The following is a 13,373-nucleotide window of genomic DNA, read 5'->3' as shown; positions in this document are numbered from 1 at the left end:
AGCACAGTTTAATAGTTTGGCCGATGTGGATATAAACAATCATATTGAGAACTTTTTGGAAGAGTGTGACATGCTCAAGATTAATGGTGTCACCGATGATGCTATCAAGTTGAAGGCCTTCCCATTTTCCTTGAAAGGAAGAGTGAAGCAATGGCTACATTCATCACCTAGAGTATCAATCACTACATGGGAGGAGATGGTAGAAGCTTTTCTTGTCCAATACTTCCCTTTCGGAAAAATTGTGAAGCTTAGGAATGAGATATCTTCTTTTGTGCAAATGGAATTGGAGCCTTTTTCTGAGAGAAGGGATAGGTTCAAGGAGCTCTTGTGGATATGTCCTCGACATGGGTGATAAGTGCTTGTGTATTAGTAATATAAAGTATTCTTTTATTACAATGGGCATTACTTTTCTCAGATTTTATTTCTAATGCATATGTATTTGTGTTCTTTTGTTCATGTATGTTTGTGGAGACAGATATAGAAGAAAGAAGCCAAAGTAGATTATGAGTGCACCTAATTGATGAAATCTTGGTGTGAACAAATGTGAAAACACAAGTTGTGCTCAAAGACATGTGAGTGTGTGCCAACCTCTGTGGTATTCAAGGAAGTATGCAAATTGGAGGGGCACAAAGGCAGTCACACTCATATGTTCTGACTTGTGTAAAGCTAGCAAGATTATCGTCAAATGTGCTTATATTTGAAGATGTGATGCAATCTACAGCGTAGACATGTGTCTGTTTCTATTGCCTTGATAGAGAGTGTGGATTTGGAAGTACTGTAGCAGGTATTGTAGCAAATCACTGTAGTAATTACTATAGTAGTTACTATTCATAGGCCGCAGAAAATCAATTTCCTGGAGATTCACACGGGAGTGTGGCAATTCCACACGCCCGTGTGGACACCCAATTCTAGCCCTATTTAAGTCGCGATGTTACCCCGATTTCAGAATCCTCTTTTCCATCTTTTGGCTATGTTTTCTCCACCTTTGGAGGCGCCGGTGGATAGGATTTTGGAGAGGCTTTGGCTAGGTTTTGGAAGGGTTTACGGCCTTTGAAATCACATTTCCTTCGGAAGAGAGTTATTGGGGGAGCTTTCTTGGCACCAATCCGGCGAGGTGTGCCCTAGGCTTGATGAGGGGACCTTTATAGAAGACGCGACCACTCCACAAGACCATTGACACGAATACCAAGGGGGTTTTATTCATGGATTGCATAATTTTACTCTTGATTTCATTATTGATTGTATTTTGCTCCATGGAGAGCTATACTACTAGTGGGTACTTGGACTTGTAAACCGTAGGATGATGTTATTTCCTTAAATTTTTATTATGCTTCCTTTAATTGATGTTTAAATTGAGTTCCATTCTTGAATGTTTACTGAGTTTATTTCCCCTTAAAGTGACACTAGGGTTGAGAATTCATTTTGGTAATCCTTGTGGTTGAGTGACACACCATGATAGTTAGACAATACTAGGTTGGAGGAGATTGAGAGGGTGAGTTGAGAGGTAACGGAGCGTCCCTTTTCCCCTCCGATATGTTTTATCCTACCTCCACATTTCAAGATTTCTTTGGGGTCACAATAGAGTGAAGTTCTAAGAGGCGAACCCAACTAGGACTTAGTTACGCAAGCAACAGAGTGAAGCGTTGAAGTAATCCTTAGTATCTGAGGCTTAGTTATAACTAGGGTCTTTCACCTAGACCATAGGGTTGGATCTATTTTAGGGAATTGGGTTTATCACTTGGAATCCCTAGGGCCTAAAGCAACTTAGCGTAGTGTGAGGTGTCGAGACTGAGAGATTTCTCCACCAGGGTATAGTGTAGGGTTAGTCACGGTTGACCTTAAGTTTTAGGACCATGTGTTTAAGGATCTCCATGAATTATTAAGCATTAGTTAAGGAACATAATGACTAGTCATGCACTTGAAACAATGATCCTAGGGTGAGCAATGTCTGGGTGACCTATTTATCATCGATTGCCTCTCCTATCTTTTATTTGTGCCTCCTTCTTCTTTTCTTATTTCTATTTGCATTAATTTTTATTCACATCATTATCGATTCATTTTCACTATACTTAAATAGCAATCTTTGTGTTTCTAATCACTATTCACTGTGAATTTGACTTTCCACTCACCGGGATATTATTACTTTGACAAACCGGTGCACTTGCGATACATACACAATAGGGCCTTTGTCAATGGGTTCCCTGAGTGGATAATTATTCAAACTTTCTATAGTGGTTTGAACCCAAGCATGAAGATTTTCCTTGATGCTGCTGCAGGAGTTACCTTAGGAAGCAAGACCCCTGACGAAGCCCGACATCTCATTGAAGAAATAGCTATGAACAATTATCAGTGGAACACATAGGACAGAAAGAAGATATCTGGACTTGATGAGATCGATGCAGTTACATCATTGGCGACCCAGGTTGAGTCATTAAGCAAGAAGTTATACACTTTAACTTCTCCTAGAGTGGTCGCCGCGATGAGTTACACTAGGTGTGGGGAAGGATATGCCCCATCTGATTGCCTTATTTTGATTAGTGGTACTACTTTCGTAGAATAATTTGATTTTGTAGATAATGTAATGAGAGGTCAAGGAAATCCGTATAGCAATACCTACAATCCTGTGTGGAGGAGGCACCCAAACCTTTCGTGGGGTAATTAGGGCAACAGAAGACTATGGCACCACTGAGCTTCCAACCAGAACAAGCCCCGAACATGGAGAATAGAGTTTCAGGCTTGGAAAATCGGACGACCGACTTAGAGAAGGCTTTGACCAAGTTCATTTCATCACAAGATAGAAGATTTCAATCGGTTGAAGCCACACTTCGTAACTGATAAGTTCTTGTGCGATATGAATGTGAAGCGTTCATTCCTTATGTTGAGCATTACTTTTCTCAGGTTTTTACATTAATATGTGTGTTTTTATGTTACTTTTATGCAAGTAGGGTTGTGAGGCAGCGTATGAAGGAAATAGGCCAATGTGGATCATAATGCACCTATTTTGGAGGAGATCTTGCTAAGACAGCCACATCTTCATGTTCCTTCTCTTTGTGAAGATTGCAAGACCTGTCAAAGATACATCGATGAAGAAAAGTTTTATAGCCTACCACATGGACGTGTGCCCGGACATGTGGCCTCAAGAGAAGAGTGTTTGGACCGCGTTTCGTGAAAAGTACTGTAGAAATCTTACTGTAGCAGCACTGCAGCACTGTACTGTAGCGGGCGCGTGAGGGCACGTGACAGACGCGATCTAAGGCCTATAAATAGCCGTTTTTCCCTATTCTTTCTGATCTTTTGGGCGGCTCTTGAGGGGTGAGACGGCTAGGGTTTGGAGAGGAGGTCTTTGCGGCTTTGGAGGTGCTTCGTCACCAACTTTGATCGATTCCTCCTCCGTCATAGCATAAAGGAAGCCACCGGTGAACCTAGCTTCGGAGTGGGTCCTTCAAGACGTCGAAGCTCTCCATCAAGGCCATCAGTTCATATATAAGGGGGTTTATTTCTATGGTTTTAATGTACTTTCATTCATTGATGGTGTGTTTTGTATGTTGCTCCATGGAGGGCTAAAACCCTAGAGGGTATTTGGGCTTGTGAACCCTGGGATTCTCAACTTTTGTCGATTTGCTTTGTGTTTCTATTTAATCCGAGTTTGATTAAGTTTCATTCTTGATTGTTTAATGCTTGCTTGCCTTATTGATCTTATGGATATTTGGTTTGCATGATTTGTTGCCTTGGTGGGAGAGAGATCTCCATTAGGGTTAGAACCTCCAGATTGAAGAGGGTTGAGAGGGTGAGTCATGAGATAGTGAAGTGTCCCCTTTCCCCTCCGATTGGTGTATTCTATCTCCATTCCCTAAGCTCTAAGCAACCATATTTGGTGGGAGGCGTGAGATTGCTCGATTTCTCTGCCGGGACCTTGTAGGGGGTTAGGATCTTTCGCCGGGAATTAGGGTTGGATCAATCGTTAGGAATTGGATACACAGTTTGGAATCCCTAGAGTGCTTTGCGGTCATATGTGGTGTGAGGTGTTGAGATTGAGCGATTTCTCCACCGGGACCTCGTAGGGGACTAGTATCGGTGATCTAGAGATAGACCCGATTATGTTTGGATTTCCACGACTTAACTTACTCATCATAGAAACACTTTGCTTATCCGGTACCTAATACATGAATCCTAGGGGGAGCATTGCCGGAATACCCCACTTTTACTGATTGAGATTCTCCTTCCATTTTACCCTTGCATATTCGTCTCCGGTGTTCATCTCTTCGCACATTAGATCACCACACTATCCCATTATCATTAGGCTAGATAGCAGAGAAGAAGTTAGTACTAGTAGACCTGTTCCCTGTGGATTCGACTACCCGACTCACCGGGTATTTATTACTTCGACACCCGTGCACTTGCGGTTTACACACGCATATTCGGACGTGTCATTACTGTAGGAAAACACTGTAGCAAGTACTGTAGCAGCCCGGCCGAGAAATCAGAGAAACACAGAATCCACACGGGCGTGTGGAAATTATCCACGCCCATGTGGAAATTCCACAAGGGCGTGTGACATCATACACACCCGTGCAGTCGCCCGATTCCAGCCCTATTTAAAGCCGATTTCAGCCCCGATTTCAGCATTCTTTTCTCCATCTTTTCCCCAACTTGTGAGAGGGTTTCGGCTAGGGTTTTGAGGCATATTAGCCAAAGTTTTGGAGAGGTTCTACGGCTCTGACATCGTGATTCCATTAGGAAGAAGGTTGGTAGGGGAGCTTCGATCGAGGCGTATCCTATACCGGACGAAGGAATCCTTGGACGACGAGTAGAGGACTTTCCACAAGACCATCGACACGACCGTCGAGGGGGTTTCTTTACGGATTCATTGCTTTTACATTCAATTTCTTTGATTGTACTTAGCTCCATGGAGAGCTAAACCCCTAGTGGGTACTTGGGTGATTGTGAACCCTAGATGTATTCGTTTCATTGAACTTCTTTATTATGCTTTCAATAAATTGATGTCGAGAGGTACAGGAGCGTCCCCTTTCCCCACCGACATGATAGATTCTACCTCCGTTCCTTGAGTTCTTTGCGGCCAAAATAGAGTGAATGGTCTAAGGGATGAACCTCCGCTGGGGCCTAGTTGCGCATGCAATGGAGTGAAGCTTTGAGGGATCTTAGTATCTAGGGCTTAATTGTGGCTAGGGACCTTCCGCCTGGACCAAAGGGTTAGGTCTATAATTAGGAAGTGATTTATCACTTGGAATCCCTAGAGTCCATTGCAACTTTGTTCGAGTGCGAGGTTGAGGGGTTACTTAATCTCTCCTCCGGGACATGAATAGAGTTAGGCATAGTTGACCTTAGATTTGGGACTATGTATGTAAGGATTTCCATGACTCACCATTGCATTGATTAGGAAGCATAATAGAGAGTTCTTGCACTTGAAGCGATTATCCTAGGTGAAGCATCATCCGAGTACCCCATCTTTATCGATTGCCTTACCCTTTTCTTTATTCTTGCTCTCTCACTTGTTTCTTTTATTATTGAGAATTGAATCAATTTCACACCAAACATTATTGATCTTCCACATAGCTAAGAACCAAATTAAGTATTTTCATTCCCTACTCCCTGTGGATTCGACCCCGCTCACCCGGGATTATTACTTCGACAAACCCGTGCACTTGCGGGATATAAGCAAGGGGTACTTGTCAAGTTTTTGGCGCCGTTGCCGGGGATCTAGGCGTTTAGAGATACTTTGCACTTTGTTTTCTTAGCTATTTTACTACACATTCTATTTCATATCTTCTTATTCCATCATTGCTCTAATCTTTCCTTATTTCTTTTTGCTGCAGAAAATGATTAACATGTTTGAATCATTTGACACTATCATGAGAATGGTCGAACACATAGAGCAGAAAGTTCAAATAGTAGCATGGAATGATACATCGTGTTATTCCTATCATGGACAATGTACAACTCAACAGCCTTTGGAAGAGTCGGTTGAAGAGCACATCACCAGAATTCAAGGGCAAAGCTGTGAGTTAGATAGTGTGATAAAGAAGTTTGAGGAATCCACGTCAGTGTCAATGACTGATCAATTTGATGACAGTATAGAAAGAATCCTTGCTAGATTTGAGTCTTCCGATCAAGATCAGAGGCAAGAACTCTTTTGAGTTGGTGTTACTATCTCAAATTGGGAATTCTGTGGAATGGACAAGTTGATATCCGTTGCAGACTATAAAGAAATAGATCGCCAGGTGGATAAGGAAGAAAGTAAGTATGAACATGAGGCGAATGATTTCGAGGAGATTGATAAATTGAAGGAGGGTAGCTTGCGGCCATCAAATGTCGAACCACCAGAACTTGAGCTTAAAACTCTTCCAGCACATTTGGAATATGCATTTCTAAAAGAAGACTCTAAACTCCCCGTAATCATGGCGTCGAACTCATCTGCGGAGCAAAAGGATAAGCTTGCTAGCATGTTGAAAAAGCACAAATCGGCTATCGCAGGGAAGATTTCCGACATTAAGGGTATAAACCCATCATTCTGCACTCATAAGATCCTAATGGAGGATGACTATTAATCTATAATCCAACCTCAGCGAAGATTGAATCCGAATATGAAGGAGGTTGTTAAGGCGGAGGTAATAAAACTTTTGGATGCAGGGATCATCTACCCCATATCCGACAGCAAATGGGTGAGTCCGACCCAAGTTGTCCCGAAGAAAGGAGGAATAACAGTAGTGAGGAATGAAAAGAATGAGTTAATCCCCACGAGGATAGTAACTGGTTGGCGAGTCTGCATTGAGTATAGAAGACTAAATGATGTCACTCGGAAAGATCACTTCCCTTTGCCCTTCATTGACCAAATGTTGGAGAGATTAGCAGGACATCATTTCTATTGTTCCCTTGATGGCATGTCTGGATACTTTCAAATTCTGATAGCCCTAGAAGATCAGGAGAAAACCATATTTACTTGCCCTTATGGTACCTTTCTTTATAGAAGAATGCCTTTTGGGTTGTGTAACGCCCCTACAACATTTCAGCGTTGCATGACGGCCATTTTTGACGATTTTCTCGAAGATATTATGGAAGTTTTCATGGATGACTTTTCAGTGTTCGGGGACTCTTTTGTTGCTTGCTTAAACAATTTGGAAAGAGTATTAGTGAGATGTGAAGAGACGAATCTCGTCCTTAACTGGGAGAAGTGTCACTTTATGGTGCAAGAAGGCATTGTTCTTGGACATAAGATTTCTCAGGTAGGTATGGAGGTAGATAAGGCGAAGATTGAGGTAATTGACAAACTTCCACCACCCACGAATATAAAAGGGATCCGCAGTTTCTTGGGTCATGCAGGTTTTTACAGAAGGTTTATTAAGGACTTTTCGAAAATCTCTTAACCGTTGACCAAACTTCTGGAAAAGGATACCCCTTTTGACTTCGGGAATGACTGTTTGAATGCGTTCAATGTATTGAAAGAAAAGTTAGTGCAAGCACCAATCCTGACAACACCGAAGTGGGATGAGCCATTCGAAGTAATGTGTGATGCGAGTGATTATGCAGTGGGAGCGGTTTTAGGGCGGAGAAGAAATAAGCAATTTCAACCGATTTATTATGCTAGCAAGACCCTCACAAGTGCACAAGAGAATTACACCACTACTGAAAAGGAACTATTAGCAGTAGTGTATGCCTGTGATAAATTCAGACCATATCTCATCCTATCTAATGTCACCGTGTTCACAGATCATTCTGCACTCCGTAATCTCATGAACAAGACAGATGCAATGCCAAGATTGATTCGGTGGATATTGTTATTGCAAGAATTTGATATGGAAATCAAAGATAAAAAGGGGACAGAGAATGTGGTTGCCGATCATTTATCGAGATTAGAAGGTTGTGAGGGGCAAGAACCGGCAAGCAAGGAAGTTAATGACTTCTTCCCCGAAGAACACTTGTAAGCGGTACAGGAATCAGAATCGGAAGATACCCCCTGGTTTGCGGATTTTGCAAATTATCTGTCAGGAAAGGTATTGAAGCAGGGCTTAAGCTTTCAACAGAAGAATAAATTTTTTAGTGATCTAAAGAATTTCTTCTGGGAAGATCCGTACCTGTTCCGTATTTGCATAAATCAGGTGTTGCGAAGGTGCGTTTCTAGGGGGGAAGGTTGGAACATCATTGCACATTGTCACTCAGGCCCAGTAGGGAGGCACTATGCATCAAGTCGAACTACAGAGAAGGTTCTAGCTGCTGGGTTCTACTGGACGACTTTATTTCAAGATGTTCATCAATTCGTTTTACGATGTGATAGTTGTCAAAGGGCTCGAAACTTATCACGAAGGGATGAGATGCCTCAAAATCCTATGCAATTTTGCGAGGTATTTGATGTATGGGAAATTGATTTCATGGGACCATTTCCAAAGTCCAATGGCAATCAATACATTTTGGTAGCAGTTGACTATGTTTCCAAGTGGGTGGAAGCCCAGGCTCTTCCAACTAATGATTCAAGAACTATGGTAAAATTTCTTAAGAAGTTATTCGCTCAATTCGGAACTCCAAGAATTATCATTAGCGATCGGGGAACACACTTTTGTAACACACAATTAGAGAAAGTATTAAAACGTTATGGAGTTCATCATCGCCTTGCGACACCTTACCATCAACAAGCGAGTGAGCAAGTGGAGGTTACAAATAGATAGGTCAAGAGAATGTTGACCAAAACAGTGGATCAAGGTAAACGAGATTGGTCTGAAAGGTTAGACGACACGCTTTGGGCTCATAGAACAGCATACAAAACTCCAATAGGGACCACTCCTTATAATTTGGTGTATGGAAAATCTTGCCATTTACCGGTGGAGTTAGAGCACAAAGCATATTGGGCAATTAAATTGATGAATTTCGACTTGTGCAAATCTGGAGAGCAACGAATATTACATCTCAATGAGCTTGATGAATGGAGGATGAAGGCATATGAGAATGCAAGGATATATAAGGAAAGAATTCGGAAGTGGCATGACAAGCATATTAAAATCCCAAAAGACTTCAAAGTCGGCGATCAGGTGCTACTATTCAATTCCCGTCTATGTTTATTCCCGGAGAAACTTAAATCAAGATGGTGTGGTCCGTATACTGTAACCGAAGTTTCACCTCATGGAGCCATTGAGATTAATCATTCAGAGAAGGGCACATTCAAGGTGAATGGACATAGGCTGAAACCATACCTTGGCGGAGAGATTTGTAGTGATAATAGAGAAGTATTTTTCCTCCATGAACCCCCGTGAGGTAAGAAAGATACGTCAAGCTTAGTGACGTTAAACAAGCGTTTCTTGGGAGGCAACCCAAGTGTTTACTGTTTTTTAGTACTTTTAGTTTAGTTTGTTTGCATGAATAAATTGTTAAATGTTGGTGTTTAAATTTTTGAGTGCTTGTGCTGAGATTTTATTGAGGGTTTTTAAAAGATTTCATTGTATGTTTTGTTGAGAATTGGCGAAGTCTTGGTCGTTTGAGTTCTATTTTGTGTTTTTATCTGGTATATCTTGTACAATAGGGCAGGCTCTGAGTGTGTAAACATGTTCAGACTAGTTCTGCAGAGCCTGCAAGTTTTTCTAAGTCATCCAGAGAAAACACACGGGCGTGTGGAAATTCCACACATCCGTGGGTGTGTACTGTGAACTCTTCCAGAGAGGGCACAGGGGCGTGCGGCTACCCCTGTGGTCGACCATGCGACTGGCACACGCCCGTGGGTAATTTCCATACGGGCGTGTGCCTTCCTGCGGAGTTGCGCGGATTTTTCCGAGAACACACAGGGGCGTGGACTCACCCCTGTGGGTGACCTGGTGAACCACACACGGGCGTGGGTCATTTCCGCATGCCCGTGCGAATCTCTGCAGGTTGCTTTCTCCATCCCGAGAAAACACAGGGGCGTGCGGCTACCCCCTGTGAGTTCGGCATGTGAATGTCCACACCCGTGCGGAAATTCGGCACGGGCGTGTATAATTTTTCTCGGATATCCAGTAAGGCCACAGGGGCGTGTGTCCGCCCCTGTGAACCTGTTATTTGTGAGCACACGGGCGTGGACGACTCCCGCATGCCCGTGTTGTTCCTCAGGATTTAAAGGACCATCCGCTCTCCTAATACGAGAGTCGCACCCTTCTCCTCAAATAACCCTAAAACACCCAAAGAGAATTTTTTCTGACATTCTTGTCTCCTGCTACTGTCATCTTGGAGTCGATTGATAGAGCATTGTATGGATTGTAGGAGTGTTTACGTGCAGTTCATTGGTAAGCCTTGATTTCCTCTCTTCTTCGATTTCGTTGGATTCTAACTGATTGTCTGCGATTGAAATGGTTAATGCGCATCATTTTCTTGCTAAAACTGATTATAATTTGTTTCTAAGATGATATGGAAGTGGAATAGAGGGGTGGCATTGAGATTGGCTACAAGGGGCGTGCGGTCTCCACGCCCCGTGGAAGCGCACGGGCGTGCGGAATTTCCGCACGACCGTGTGTTCTCATTTTTCTGCAATCTGAATGGACCTGATGGATTTCCCTTTTCTAATACATGCAGGCATGGCTACCAAATCAAAGAAAACAGTTGCTAAGCGGCCTCGAAAGCCTGCCCCTGAACCGGAAGTTATGGGATTCACATTACCGGCGCATCAAGCTCGATTTGAGCGGTTAGAGAAGCTTAAGTTTGGTCAAACGCGAATCCCAGATATTGAGTTACTCAGGAAGGTACAACTAGCAGATGATATGGCTGACGAGGTTGAGAAATTATTATTGGTCGGTAATTGGCACAAGTTACTGAACATTCGTGACCCTGCTATCCGCTCACTTACTTTGGAGGTGCTTGCTTCATTTGAGTTCGACCGCTCTTATGCTCCTTTTGATAGTGTCGACGCGATTCAGTTTAGAGCTTTTGGGCAGCATCATAGTATGAGTGTCACACAGATTTCCACTATACTTAGTCTATATGATGACGAATATACTGAAACTGAGGAGTATGAGAACCTTCCAATAGACATGACGGGTTTATCTCCCATTAAGGCGTATTCATTATTATGTGGAAAGGGGTGTTATGAACCAGGAGTGTCTAAGGCTTCATGTTTATCTCGACCTAGTTACAGATATCTTCATGCCATCATAAGCAGGTCAGTAAATGGGCGTGGTGATAGTACAGAAGTCATCAACAAGCAAGAGCTTCTGTACTTGTACTCCATGGTTCGGAATGAACCGGTCCATTTGGGACACATTTTAGCAGAGTATTTGAAGCATCATGGACAATATCATCGATTGGGTGTCATTTTCTCGGGTCCATATATTACCAGACTCATTGTGGGGATGGGTCTGCGAGACAAAATCAGCGGAACCGAGAAAGCGATAATACCAGCACCACTTGGGTTAGAGACCATGGGGTTTACCCAAAAATATTCAAATAGTGTCTATGTGCTGAACATACCATTCAAAGATGAAGCTGGGGCATCTCAGTCCGCCCCCCGAGCTACAACAAAAACCGATGGAGACCGAGACACCTTCCGCAGCAGTGGAATCACCCCCCGTGTGTACAGTTCCACCATCTCGATCCCATGATCATTTTGAAAGGCTCGAGGACGCTGTGGGAGTAGTACGGGCAGAGGTGGCTGAAGCTCGAGCAGAGATCACCGAGATTAGGGCTACGCAGGCCACTCAGTACACAGAGTTCATGGCACGTTTCGACATATTACAGCAGATCCTAGAGCGAGACGTTGCCTCATCATTTGTCCTACAGCCGAGGACTCTTCAAGCATCATCAGTACCTCCAGCACCTCCATCCTCGGCCCCAGCACCAGAGGACCCACTATATGCTTCCACTTCAATAGTAGCAGCAGCGGAGACCGAGAGCGACTTCGACACTTGACCTTTCTTTTACTTTCATGCATTTTGCTTTATCTTATTTTCTTGTTTTTAGACTTGTTCACTTAGAAAGGATTTTCCTTCTGAGTTTATGTTATTTTGCATTATCGAGTTGTATTCATTGCTTCATCTTATATACACTCGAGTTATTTTTGTTTTTCTTGAGCTTCACTGAACCTCCTTGTGTATGCGTGCAGATGGTCTTGTCTTCTTGGAAATTGAGACTTAGTCATAGGCACGGCCAAGGTGCTTTGGCACTTGGCCGTGCGAGCTTCACAACCCATTGGAACACTACTCTCAATGAATTAGCTTCATCAAACGCAACACTAGGAGTCAGGGGAGTATTGTTTTGATTGCTTCTCCCACATTATTTTTGAATGATATATTTTGAGTGAGCTTGCATGTGTACATTGAGGACAATGTACAACTTAAGTGTGGGGGGAGGTTCATAGTGCACACATCTTTTCTATTGTTCTTGATTGTTATATGCTCACATAGCCAATGGCGGTTCACCTTAGTTGCAATAGTTGTATTCTTGAGTTTAGGAGAATTTCTAACATTGAATGTTTTCATGCTCTAGTTCTTGCTTGAATTTCTAGGAATTTTTGCCCGATTTACACTTACTGCACTACTCACTCTTTGAACTCTATTGGAAACTCTTGTTCGATGTTAAAGGGACTAGTTAAGTTTATTTTCTTGTGCTAATAAAAAAAATGAAAAGATGGAACAAAATAGTTTTATTGTTTATTTGTATTTGTTGGGTGGAAAGAGCTACCACCTACGAAGTATGAAGCTACTCTCACAAGTCGGATACTAGTTATGCCCTAATAAGAGAAAGAGCTATCTCATAGGATGAGTGAAAGCTACCACTTGGGTAGAAAGAGCTACCACCTCGAAAGTGTGAAAGCCACCTTAGCGGCCGCTTGGGAAAGGGCTACCTTAGAGGATGTGTGAAGCTACTATCATTTTTTTTGAAATGTTTGTTGTTTTCTTGTTGTAGATAAATAAGTCCCTTGCACTTAGAACTTTGAGGAGTATAACTTGGGGTGTTTTGAGTGAGTTCACACACTTACACGAAATTCGGGTTTGTTATCCTTTTTTGATTCAAGTTTTTAGCTAGAGCATTGATTTTTTCGTATTTAGTGTTGAAATTTTCCTTACTTGTAGAATGCTATCTTTGTATACTTTGGTGAACCTAAGGCCAAGCACTTTCAACATTTTCTTCATTGATGCACAAAATGTTTTAATGTTTGCTTGAGGACAAGCAAAAGCTTATGTGTGGGGGAGTTTGATAAGTGCTTGTGCGATATGAATGCGAAGCGTTCATTCCTTATGTTGAGCATTACTTTTCTCAGGTTTTTACATTAATATGTGTGTTTTTATGTTACTTTTTATGCGGGTAGGGTTGTGAGGCCGCGTATGAAGGAAATAGGCCAATGTGGATCATAATGCACCTATTTTTGGAGGAGATCTTGCTAAGGTTCAAACGCGAAGACATAGGTC

General features: G+C 42.5%; 1 non-coding gene across 1 annotated transcript; it reads right to left on the bottom strand.

The window, feature by feature from the left end:
• Positions 1-244: 244 nt before the first annotated feature.
• On the bottom strand, positions 245-351 carry LOC120274346. Its single transcript, XR_005540872.1, has one exon. It is a non-coding gene; the product is annotated as a small nucleolar RNA R71 (small nucleolar RNA).
• Positions 352-13,373: the final 13,022 nt, after the last annotated feature.

Source organism: Dioscorea cayenensis, chromosome 12, assembly GCF_009730915.1.
Source record: "Dioscorea cayenensis subsp. rotundata cultivar TDr96_F1 chromosome 12, TDr96_F1_v2_PseudoChromosome.rev07_lg8_w22 25.fasta, whole genome shotgun sequence".
In the NCBI taxonomy this organism is placed as follows: Eukaryota; Viridiplantae; Streptophyta; class Magnoliopsida; order Dioscoreales; family Dioscoreaceae; genus Dioscorea; species Dioscorea cayenensis.
Note: the sequence above shows the minus strand (reverse complement) of the source record. Positions and strands in the feature narration are given on the sequence as shown.